Here is a 13,208-nt window from a genome sequence, read left to right on the forward strand (position 1 = left end):
GGCCAGTGAAGGGCTCTGCGGTTGTAGAACCCACAGGTGGTGGGCTATTGGCGACTCGAGGTGAGGAACCACACAGGTTGTGTGTGGGCTGCTGGTGACTTGCGGTCAAAGGTCTCACAATAGGCTGTGGACTACTGGAGACTGGCTGAAGTGCCACCAGGTATCAGAACCTGGATGCAAGAGGGTGTCGAGGGCGCTGAAGGATTCCTATTCGTGTCTGAGGTTCGGATCAGGAGCTCGGATTGCTGATGGTTTGGACTGAAGTCTGTGTGGCTTCAGAGACTGGGGGAAGCGCTAGAGGCGAATCCACAGACACTTAATGACTCTGAAGAGACTCTCTTGCTTCTCTTACATACCTGACATCACATACAACCCTGAAATCTTTTTTCCCTCAGGCGAGGCAGAATTACTACTTACTGGTTGTGCAAAAAAATGGATCAGAGTACACATGTAAACAAATAAAGAAAAGTAAACAAGAGAGAAAAAAAATCAATGAAGTGGAAAATTAAGGGTCCTTAAGTGGGTCCCTGATTGAGTTTGTTGTTCAGAAATCGGGTAGTGGAGGGGTAGAAGCCTGCTCCTGAACCTGCAGGTGCGAGTTTTGTGCTGGATGGGGTGGATCCTTGATGATTGTAGCTGTTCTCTCGTGGCAATGTTCCCTGTAGATGATCTCGATGGTGGGGAGAGTTTTGCCTGTGATGTCCTGGGCTGTGTTCACTATCTTTTGGAGGGCTTTATGCTCAGGGGTATTGGTGTCCACACACCAGACTATGATGTTCCCGGTCAGCATACGTTCCACCACACAACTGTGGAAATTTGCCAGGGCTTCCAATGACATACCAAATCTCTGCAAAGTGCTTTCTTCACAATGCCATTAGTGTGTTAGGTCCAGGAAAGATTCTCCAAAATAGTGACTCTCAGGGACTTAAATGTGCTGACCCTCTCCACCTCTGATGCCCCAATAATCACAAGATCGTACACCTCTGGTTTTCCCTTCCTGGTCAACTGTCAGGTCCTTGGTTTTGGGGGCATTGAGTGCGAGGTTGTTATTGGTACACCATTCAGCCAAGTTTTCAATCTCCCTGCTGTATGCTGACTCATCACTGCCCCTTATTGTACAGCCCACACAGTCTATTAAAGGATCTAATGTTACATTTACATTAATAATTACTGATAAAGTACGGAAGACCTCTTCCCAGTATTTGACAAGAGTCAAATATGACCAGAAGATATGAATTAGTGAACTATCCTTATTCTTGCATCTGTCACAATAAGAGTTAATATTAGGATAAATGCAATCTAATTTAACTTTTGATATATAAGCACAACTTTAAATTGCAGTAATGAGTGACGAGCATATAGAGATGGTGTGTTAACCAATTTAAAAATAGAGTTCCAACAATCTTCAGAAAGCCTATTGAGCTTCCAGCACGTGGAAATGTGGTGAGGGAATGCTGCCAACTGGCACCTTCCAGGCTGCAGAAGTACATGCTGAGGGACACACTGGCAAGCCGAGGCAAGGTGGCTGTGCGGAAGGACCACAATCTAGAGTCCTTCTGTCACTGGGCACTGAGATGGAAGGGAAGACCTTCAAAAAAAGGCTGTGGTGGGTCAGCTTCTTAGTGAGATGGTGAGTGGGCTTTTGCAGGGGACTGTATGGTGCAAGGATAATTATTAATTCTATGACTATAGAGTTAATCGTTGAGATGGTTGATATTTTAATGTTTGAAGGGTGATACGTATCTGGTGAGTAGCATGTTAATAGGCTGATTTTATATATGTGAGTGGTGACTGGGCTGATTGCAAAGTGTGTGGCAAGTGCACTGTTTATTGGAGTGTTCGAAATCTGTCAATTATTGATAGTATGGTTGGGGTTTAAATTTATTTGGACGCAGTAATAGGCCATTTTAGCCCACAAGTCTGTGCTGCCCAATTTAAACCTTATTAACCTACACCACAGGTACGTTTTGAACGGTGGGAGGAAACAGGAGCCTCTGGAGAAAATCCATGCAGACACGGGGAGAACACAGACACTCCTTACAGCACAGGATTTGAACCCTGGTTGGTCCTGACCACTGGCGCTGTAAAGGCATTGCGCTAACCGCTACACTAACCATGCTGCCCAATCAGTGGATTATTGATGGTATGGCTGAGAGAATCACTGGAGCCTCCCTCCTCTCCAGTCGACATGATCTACCAGGATCGTTGTCTGAACAGAGGGTGCAAAATCATTGAGGACCCCTTCAACCCCGCACACAGTATCTTTCAGTCACCCCCGTTAGGGGAAGAGATACAGGAGGATCAGAGCCAGCACCACCAGGCTGAGGAACAGCTTCTTAGCATGGGAAGTAAGAATGATGAACGACCAAAGGAACTGGTCACACTAACTATCCGAGACTCATATATTCATTAAGCAACGTCTAATTATTTACTTATTTATTTGTATCAATTAAATACTTGTCCTGCTTATGTATTGTTTGTCTGTATGTGTGTTATATCTGTCATTGCATCCTGCAACATCATAGGCACCAGACTTCACTCCATCGAAGATATCTACAATAGGTGATGTCTTAAGAAAGCAGCCTGTCTCCTCAAGGACCCCCACCAGTGAAGAGGGCATAGCCTGGCTGGTGGGGGGGTCCTTGAGGAGAGAGGCTGCTTTCTTAAGACACCGCCTCTTGTAGGTGTCCTTGATGGAGTGAAAACTGATGCCCGTGATGTCACAGGCAGAGTTAACAACCCTCTAGAGTTTTTTTTTGTCCTAAGCGTTGGCATCTCTGTACCAGACAGTGATACAACTGGCCAGAATGCTCTTGTCCATGTCCAAATATAGCCTTTTGCCTGTTAACCTGTAATTCCTCCTCCCTCTTCCCTTTCTTCCCTCCTCCCCAGCTTTTTTATTTAGATGCCTGCCTGCTATATGCTTAGACCATGACGAAGGGCTCAGACCCGAAATGTTAGTTATGTATCTTTATCTCCTATTGGGCGCTGCAAGACCTGCTGAGTTCCTCCAACATTTCTGTGTTTTTACAATCCAGTGTCTGCAGACTTTTGTGTTTCATTTGAAGCTGGTGGTCCCTTTTGTTCCTACTGTCTGAAGGTTACGCTGAGCAGAGGCTGTGACCAGGGTGATGGGGATCCTTTATGATATTCGCTGCCTTCTTGAGGCAGTACCTCACGGAGACATCCTCAATGGATGACAGGTCGATGCCCATAATGGTCATGGCAAAATTTGCCACTTTCTGAAGCCTTCTTTGTTCATGAATCCTCGAGTTTCCAAACCAGGCATGATGCAACCAGTCAGAGTGCTTTCCACAGAGGACCTGATGATGGAGTATTTGACGACATGCCAAATCTCCTCAAAACTTTTAGAAAACATGAAGACCTTTGGCATCCTGTGACAGCTCACATTCCCACAGTTTTGTGTTATCAGCTAATTTGGAATTACAGTCATGCGCTGCATAACGTCAGTTTGGGCAATGTCCAATCACATAGCGTATGTTCGGGCAACGACCAACTGCATATACGTCCGTCCGGGCATGTCTGACCACAAAACATCCGTTTGGGCAATGTCTGACCACATATACGTCCATGGTCCCATAAGATTATAATAGAGTTCAGAAATCTTGATCAGAGAACAGGACGTAGCGGATGAAACTGGACGTAGTGAACACAACAGTTTCCTGCACACATGTCTTTTGTATGCAAAGTGATTGCGCTGCTAGGTGTATAATGGGACAGTACAGATATAACCTATAATACATATGTCTTGATAGTCATAATAAATGTCTATGTTACTGGTTTATGATGTACTGCTTTCTATCATTATTTTAATGTGAACTTTCCTGACTTACAAATAAAAGGTTTACTGTATAACAGCGTATGCTTTGACTCATAGGCAGGAGCATCCAATCTCATGTACCGTGCGTCTCTCGAGTGTTGAAGCGTTATCACTCTGTTTAATTTTCTTTTGAAAATATTACAGGTCAATAAAGATACATTACAATATTCCATATCCCTTTGCTAGGTTCTGTAGATTCAGCACAACTCTGATTATCTGAAATGGTCTGTAGAGCTCGTCGAAAGAATCAAAGACTTGTTGATCCAAACCAAGGCTTTTATTAGCAAAAGACAGGAGCCCAACCAGTCCGGAATGATCCGACCTGGCTAGGGACACAACCCTTTAAGGCCTAGATAGTAGGGGTGGCTAAGCTCTCAGCCAATCGCTGTAAGCACAGTCCAGATACTGTAACTATAAACACTATATACATTGGTGATAGATCTGTACTATCACATGGTCAAAATGAATATGTTGGATCAGCGTTTTTTTGAGAACGGGTCATTTTTTTTAAAAAACATCCCAGTAGCAACAGCAAATCACTTGCAACAGTGTTTAAACAACAATGAACAAAAAGGTAAGGCATTTTAAGCATTAAAATGTTTAATTCTCACCAAAAAAAATGCTGGTCTCCGCCAATCACCAACACTTTCCCATTGAGGCCTTGCTCCTGTCAGAAGCCCAAGTTCCCCACTCCTGCCGAGAGCCCGATGCCCCACTCTTGCCTAGGAAGCTGCTCTCCTTGATGACGCTGGGACAAGAGATTCTTCCAACCGCTTGGAGCTGAGAGACAGTGGCACGCAGTTTGAGAGGGAGAGTTGGAGAGGAAAGTCAATAGGGGAAGGTAAAGAAGAAATGGAAAGAGAGAGGGGATGGATTTACCTCAAACAAGGGCAATCATTGCTCGAATTTCATGTCGAGTAAATTTTTTTCAACCTGAGAGGTCAGTTTGGCTCCAAAAAAATTTTGGATAAACGAGGATTTCTGATTTGTTTCATTTATCTGAAAGTTTAAACATTTTTTGGATAAATGAGGATTTTGGAGAATCTTATTTTGGATAATTAGAGTTGTACTGTAATATGGTGTTCAAGTTGCATAACGTCCTATTTCACAGAACATATCGTGGACGTTAAGCGACACATGACTGTACATTAAATAACTCTTGACCCATGCCCCAAAATTCATGTGATTAAATATGGTTTGGTCACCTGAGGGGACCATCCAAATATCCATACACACCTCATCAATTGGTTCTCCCTAATCTACATTAGATCAGCAGGTTTGACTCATACCTTGAACAAGCCTGAATCTTCAGTGATATATCTTTACCTCCTATACACGCTGTGTTCCTCCATCATCTACCTCTGGTTTTTTTCTACAATCGCAATGACTACAGACTTTTGTGTCTCACTCCAAGTGAAACGCCAGTGATATTTAATTTAACTGTAGACATACAGCATGGTAACAGGCCCTTTTGGCCCATGAGCTCATGCTGCCTAATTTCAGCCCCCCGGTACGTTTTGAAGGGTGGAGGGAAACTGGAGCACCCATGCAGACACAAGGTGGACATACTAATTCCTTACAGTGCGGGATTTGAACCCGGATCGCTGGTACTGTAAAGGAGTTGCGCTAACCACTACACCAACTGTTGCCACCCCTTCTTTCTTTCCTTCTTCCCAGCCTTTTAATCAAGGTGCCCATCTGCTTTTCACTCACACCTTAAGAAAGGGCTCAGGCCTGACACGTTGGTTATGTATCTTTACTTCCTATGGACGCCGCGTGTCCTGCCCAGTTCCTCCAGCATTTCTGTTTTTACAGCAGTCACAACATCTGCAGACTTTCCAGTTTCACTCCAGGTTTACCCACTAAATGGTGAATGTGCCAGTTTATCCGCAGCTGACTGCCATGAAATAGCACTTTAGTTGATGAATGCCTTTGCTAAAACTGGCTCCAAAGGTAAATTGCATCCCAAAATTAATACTTGTGCAGCTTTCACAGCTTCGCTCTCTGCTAATAAACCACTGTGTTTTACTGACAGGTCAGTGACAAGTTCTTGTCACCACATCTATTCACCCTGCTACCTTTCTCACTATCCTTTGCATGCCCGTCATCTGCCCAATGGTCTGTACTCAATAGAGGGATCTTGAGCCAATATTTGTTGACATTTTTTCAAAACCAGAGGCCAGTTACCCTGGTAGCTTCCCCTCTCTCGTGCAGTAAATCTTACCTTCTAATTACCAGTATAGCTTTCAGACTCAGAAAAAAAAACAGCCTCGTGATGAAATAAAAATGCAGCAAAGTTATCGAGTTGACAGGTGAAATAAATGGAACAGATCATAAAAAGCAAAGTCCCTTTCAATGAATGGCTTTGAATGATCTGTATTGAGAGTTCCCGAAATAATAGTTTCAGAATTTATTGTCATGAACGTGTCACACAATTTGTTGTTTTGCGGCAACATCGCAGTACAAATACTGTATTTATTCTAATCACCGTACAAAATAAATAAAGGTAGTGCAAGAAGAAGTCAAAGTAAGGCAGTGTCCGTGGTTCATTGTTCATTCAGGAATCTGATGGGGGCGGGAAAGAAGCTGTCCTTGTGCTGCTGAGTGCTTGACTTCAGGCTCCTGGACCTTCTTCCCTCAGGTAGCAGAATGAAGCCTGCGTGATGGGGGTCCTTGGAGATCAATGTTTCTCAACCTTTCCACTCATATACCACTTTAGGTGCTTCTGTGATTAGTAAGGGATTGCTTAAGGTGGGATGTGGGTGGAATGAAAAGTTTGAAGAATTGATGTGGACAGTTTCATAACTCCAAAGAAATGGGTCAATGACAATTTTTCTCCAGCAAAATATTTCAGTAACAATTGGGACGAGAGCAGTGATTCTCAACCTTCCCTTCCCACTCACATCCCACCTTAAGCAATTCCTTACTAAGAGCCCCGACGGCAGAGGGATTCCTTAAAGGGGTAAGTGAGTGGAAAGGAAAAAGGTGGAGAACCACTGTGATAAAAACTGCTTTCTTAAGACGCCGCCTCCTGTAGAGATGACCTTGAAGGAGTGAAGACCTGTTGTCAATGATGTTGCAGGTCAAGTTAGCAACTCTCGAGTTTTTTCTTGTCCTGAGCGTTGGCAACTCTGTGCCATTCAGTGATGCAACCAGCCCAAATGCTCTCCATGGTACACCTGTAGAATTTTTCGAGAGCCTTCGGTGACATAACAAATCTCCAACTCCTCACAATGTATAGCCGCTGGTGAGCCATCTTTGTGATTGCATTGACGTGGAGGCTCCAGGACAGATCCAGGAATTTGAAGTTCTTCACTACTGACCCCTCGATGAAGACAGGGTTGTGTTCTCCTGATTTAATCTTGGAAGTCCACAATCATCTCCTTGGTTTTGATAACGTTGAGTGCAAGGTTGTTGGTGTGACACCACTCAACTATCTGAAATGGATGGCTTCTGGGAGATCCATGCTATTGTGACAGACAGTGTTCAAGCGAAGCATTCGTCCAATCTCTCCAATGGCGAGGAGGCCACAATGGGAGCACCAGATGCAGTAGACGACCCCTGAAAATTCAGAAGAGAAGTGTTGCTTCACTTGGAAGGACCGTTTGCGACCCCACCCCATTCCCTTGCGGACCTGTCTATCCATGATCTCGTGCACTGCCAGGATGAGACCTCATGCAAATTGGGGGAGCAACACCTCATCGTCCATCTGGGCACCCTCCAACCAGATGGCATTAACATCTCTGGTTTCCATTAACCCCCCATTCTCTCCGTCCCTCTTTCTTTATGCCTAACATGCCCACCTTAATGGATCAATTCTCTCCTTTTCTCTCCTGCCCTCCCTTCCATGTCCAATTATCCCCTTTTACTTGTGCTCCTTCTACCCCTGCCTTTTATTCAGGCCCCTGCCTGCTTTTTGCTCACACTTTGACGAAGGGCAGGCTCAGGCTCAAATTATTAGTTATCTTTCTTTACCTCTTACAGATGCTGCAAGACCTGTTGAGTTCCTCCAGCAGGTGTATTTTTGCCACTACCTTCAAGAACGGTTTGTCCCCATCAGCTACCAGGCTCTTGAACCTCTCCAGGACTACTAGAAAAGTACACGTAACTGAGACCAGGATCAAGAAGTGGAGAGACAGCCCTAGCAAGCGGTGCGGTTGGCGCAACGGTCAGCGCAACACCTTTACAGCGCCAGCGATTGGGATTGGGGGTTTGAATCTCGTGCTGTCTGTAAGGAGTTTGTGTGTCCTCCCTGTGACTGCATGGGTTTTCTCTGAGAGCTTCCTCCCATCATTCAAAATATAGGTGTAGGTTAATTGGACGTAAATTGGGTGGCACGGACTTGTGGGCCTAAATGGCCTGTTACCGTGCTGTATATCTAAATTTAGAAAATAAATTTTGTACCAAATCCACTGTTAAATTGGCTTACCAAAGTTCAAAATGCCACTTGCTTTCCTTCCTTCCAGTTCTCTTAATATTCTCAACCAAAGTTTGGTATTATGGATCCAAGTCTTATCCCCTTAGTCAATATTAATCAAACAACTAATCCTGTGATTTATCTTATTGCTGCATTTACAAGCTTGCTGTGGATAAATTTGCTGGCATGTTTTCAGGAACAGACCAAGCTTCGATGAAAAAAATAATAATTTGATTGAAAAGTGCTTTATAGTGTCTGGAAAAAAAAGTCCAGAAGGTCTCTTTCAGGACATCCAATCGAAAACAGAATGCTGGAGGAACTCTGCAGGTCTCGCGGTGTATATAGGTAAAGATATATAGCCAAAGTTCAGTCCTGGGGCCTCTTTATTGCATTTATAAATAAAAAGCGCCTTGGATATGATAGTTTGAATTCAACTGTAGATGCATAAAAGTTACCTGTTAATTTTACCTTGAATTAGTTGTAAATATAAACATTTACATACAGCACAGTAATGGGCCCTTTCGGCCCACGAGACTACCGCCTAATCGGCTTACAACCCCACTGGAGGAAACCCACGCAGACGCGGGGAGAACATACAAACTCCTTACAGACAGCACTGGGTATGAGCCCTCTTGCTGGCACTGTAACAGTGTTGTGCTAACCGTGCTACCCAAATGTTGGGACAGAGACCCTTTATTCTGGAATGCCCCACAACAGCTGGTGATTGCTTTGACCCTTTACATTCTTTTTTTCAATCCTTTCAAATATTTCAATGAAGTTGAGTTCTTGGGCCACCTATCAAATGGCTGCTGAGTACTACCCCTTATCCGAAATTCCAAAATCCGAAACCTATGGTCCCAAAATACGTAATAGAGTTCAGAAATCATGATCGGAGAATGGGGACATAGTGGACTTAAGTAGTGCATTATTGAGTGGAGATTTTTCAATATACATCTACCTCAGTTAATTTGTGCAGATGTAAATATTTGTATTATAATGTGAATGCATGTATCTTTAAGTCTGAGTAAATTAGTGCATTTTTTAAATGGTGCTCCAAATTCTGAAACACTTCTGGTCTCCTGCATTTCAGATAAGGGGTACTCGACCTATAATGGCTTCTTGGCAAAATACGAGACGTGGCCATGTTAATGCAAGTCTTCTGTGAGGGAGGAAAGTGGAAAGATATGGGAACAAAGTCATGTTAAATTTTAATAATTGCCTAAAAATATCAAAATCCTCCAAATACCAGTCAACAAAAACACGGGGAACCATTAATTCCAAACAGTGCGATTGCCTCATCCAACCACTTTCATTTTGGATTGCTCTTCCATCATTTTTAGGCTGTAAGAGTCCTTGTGTTCCTCCCCCAATGCCATTAAATTCTCTCCCCTGGCAAAGGTAAAACAAAGATATGAAAAAGCTCTGTCAAATTCTTGTATTCTCCAAACCACTCACTCAGCGTTATCTCTAACAACTTGGCACAGTGATGTTGCAGCAGTTCATTTTTGATTTCAGTTGTATTCTTCCAAGGTCCCCTTCCCTTCATGTCCCTCAGCAACAATGGTTGTCATTTAAAACGGTGAACACAACTTCAATGCTCTGTAGCTTGACGTTGTGCAAGGCAAGTGATTCTACTTGGAATCTCCAGAAGTGGTATACCATATTTGGAGCATGTGCTCCCTGCAAAATGTACTCCACTTCGGCGGCACGGTTAACGCAGTGGTTACACTCCCAGTGACCTCAGTTCGAATCCGGAGCTGTCTGTAAGGTTCTCCCTACGACTGTGTGGGTTTCCTCCCACCCTTCAAAATGTACGTTGGTTACAGGTTAGTTTGGGTATAATTTGGCTGTCATGGGTTTTAATGACGGCAATCAGCTTCTGCCCTGCTGTAAGTAAAATTTAATAAATTTAAACTTACTCACCCGGCGGTCTTCTGTATATCTGAGTAGATATATTTCCCATGGAAGGGATTTCTAGGATGAGAGCTTAACTTCAGGATAAAAGGGCGTCAATTTAAAACTGAGATGCAGAAAAATTTCATTATTCAGAGTCGTGACTCTGGAACTTGTTGCCACAGGCAGCTGTGGAAGCGAGTTTGTTGGCTGTATTTAAGGCAGAGATTGACAGGTATTTTATTAGTCAGGGCATCAAGGGTTACGGGGATAAAGGCAGGGAGTTGGGCTGAGTGGATGGATGAGCCAGCTCATGTTTAGAATGGTGGGGTAGACTCGATGGGCCTACTTCTACTCCATTATCTTGCGACCTTCCAAACCCTTGATGTGTGCTACCTGGATGAACATACAGGTGTCCCTCTCAATAGCACTTTGTCCTGAGCCAGAAATGCATCATTTATCGTTCAATTGTACCGGTTTAAAACCCCACAGCAGCCGCAGTGATCTCCTTAATCTTAAAAGTCTGCCACATAAGGTTGATCAGCAGCATGACTTGGTTATAGGTTGGCCGTGCCTGTGGTGTCCATGTTCCATCTGAGAATGAAAAAAAAACATTTTGTTGTTTGCAATGGGTCTTTTGCAGCAATGTTAAAGGATGAAAAGCTGTTTTATTAATGCTGGATAATGTGACTTCTCCTCTGCAAGCACGAGACCCTTTAAGCCCAATGTCTATTTTTTTGTAATCTGGAACTCTTTGCCTGTAAGGTTGGTGCAAAGGGATGAAATCAGGCTATACAGGTATGTGTGTTTGTAATGTTCATCATTGTAAGGAAGGAATTCAAACTTTCAGATTTATTGTCAGAGAACATTCATGACAATCCTGAGATTCTTTTTCCTGTGGGTGAGGCAGAGCGAAGGAGAAAAACATTGCTTTTGGACGGTGGGAGGAAATTGGAGCGCCTGGAAGAAACCCAAGCAGACACTGGGAGAACTGACAGACTCCTTATAGACAGCGCTGGATTCGAACCCAGGTCGTTAGCGCTGTAGTAATGTCACGCTAACCCTGCCACCCGGGAATACACTTGAGGCAGCTGATGTGACAGGATGTGAAGATACATTGCTTCAAACTCTGGATTAGGACTTTTAAACTTTCCACTCTTACCTCAGTAAATTATGTCTGATCATATATTGGTTTTAGCCACATAAATTGTTTCTTCATTTATAATTGGAGGTGTCAGGTGGCGGGGGGTGGGGGGAAAAAACGAGTTATATGTTCAAATTTCAAGGCTGAAGCGTTTTAGCGATTTAATTAACCACTATATTTAGATAATCCTCTGTGATGTTTTGGTTCAGTCAAGCCTAATACTTGGTACAAAATGCCTCAGGATCTAATTTTAAACACTTGGGGTCAAAATGGTGACCACCCAGAAGACGCAAAATTCAATCCCCCGCCAGTGCAAGATCAGATCAGCTTTTACTGGGATTTTGTTTAGAGAGTGAATAAAGCTCTATGCACTGACTTGTTTGCTGGAAAATAAAACAATGCAGATTCTGGGAATCTGAAGTAAAAAAGGGAGCCTGCTAAAAATACCAAGTCAGGTAGGATCTAAAAGTGGGGGTGGGGGGGGGGGGGGGGGGGGGGGGGGGAAGAGAGAGAGCCAGCATAACCATCGATTGTCAGCAAACTTACATTAGATCAGATCAGTTTTGTGGCAAACTGCAAAGACTCAGTTTTGTAACACCATCATCTTCTCAAAATTGATTCAACACCATCATCCCCTCAAAACTCCAAGATCTGGGACTCAGCACCCAACTGTGCAATTGGATCCTTGATTTCCTCTAGACCGCAGTCAGTGAGGATTGGTAAGATATCACCTTCACAATCTCCATCAGTACCGGAGCATCACAGAGCTGCGATCTTAGCCCCCCGCTCTGCTTACTGTACATCTATGACTGTGTGGCTCAGAAGGACAACTACACAAATTTGCCTACTATACTACGGTATTGGGTTGTAGAAAAAGGGGCAATGAATCAGCATGCAAGAATGAGATTGAAAACTTGGCTGAACTGTGCACCTTGCACTCAATGTCACCAAAACCAAGGAGCTGATTGTTGACTTCAGGACAGGAAAACCAGAGGTGTAGGATCCAGTGATCATTGGGGGATCAGCAGTGGAGAGGGTGAGCAAATTTAAGTTCTTGGGAATCACTATATCAGAGGATCTTTCCTGGACCCAACACACTAATGGCACCGTGAAAAAAGCCCGCCGGCACCTCTACTTCCTCAGGAGTTTGCGGAAGTTTGGCATGGCATCGGAAACCCTGGCAAATTTTTACAGATGTGTGATGGAATGTTTTCTGACTGGCTGCATCATGGTTTAGTATGGGGACAGCAATGCCACTGAGCATAAAGCCCTGGATAAGTTAGCGGACACAGCCCAGGACATCATGCGCAAACCCCCCCATCAAAAACAGCAACGGAGAATGCTGGCATTGGAGAGCAGCAGTAATCATCCACACCTCCCAGTACATGTTCTGTTCTTGCTACTACCATCAGGAAAGAGATATAAATACCACAAGATTCACACATCAGGTTCAGGAACAGCTGCTTCCCCTCCACCATCAGACTCAATCGAGGACTCATTTAAGGACTCTTACACTTTGTTGAATTTTAAAATTCTCTCTGTATTGCACAGTCAGTTTGTTTACATTTTTGTTTGCATGTGTTCGTTATGTACAGATTTTTTTTGCACTACCAACAAGTGGTAATTCACCGGAAAAAGAACCTCAGGGATATATGTGCTGTCATGTATGTTCTAATAGATCAGAAATGATTGAATTCCCTGTCCCGCTCTTCGTTGAGGATGAGGTATTTGGAGTCAGAAGTCATGGATTTTGAGCTTTGTGGGAGTTTACACCTGTAGCCTTTGACGGTTAGGCTGTCTTTTTAGATTTACGAAAGTAACTAAATACATTTGAAGGTCAAATGCTTCTTGTAACAACATTTGTTCAGTGGAGAAGCTGGACACAGACCGGGAGATTGCATCGTTGAGCACCT

At 43.7% G+C, this 13,208-nt stretch overlaps 1 protein-coding gene across 6 annotated transcripts in view; it reads left to right on the forward strand.

Moving 5' to 3' along the window:
* LOC138740832 (spectrin beta chain, non-erythrocytic 1-like) overlaps window positions 1-13,208 on the forward strand; it is a 393,831-nt gene that overhangs the window by 176,189 nt on the left and 204,434 nt on the right. The gene's annotated exons all lie outside the window — the stretch shown is intronic.

This window comes from Narcine bancroftii, chromosome 8 (assembly GCF_036971445.1).
Source record: "Narcine bancroftii isolate sNarBan1 chromosome 8, sNarBan1.hap1, whole genome shotgun sequence".
NCBI lineage: Eukaryota > Metazoa > Chordata > Chondrichthyes > Torpediniformes > Narcinidae > Narcine > Narcine bancroftii.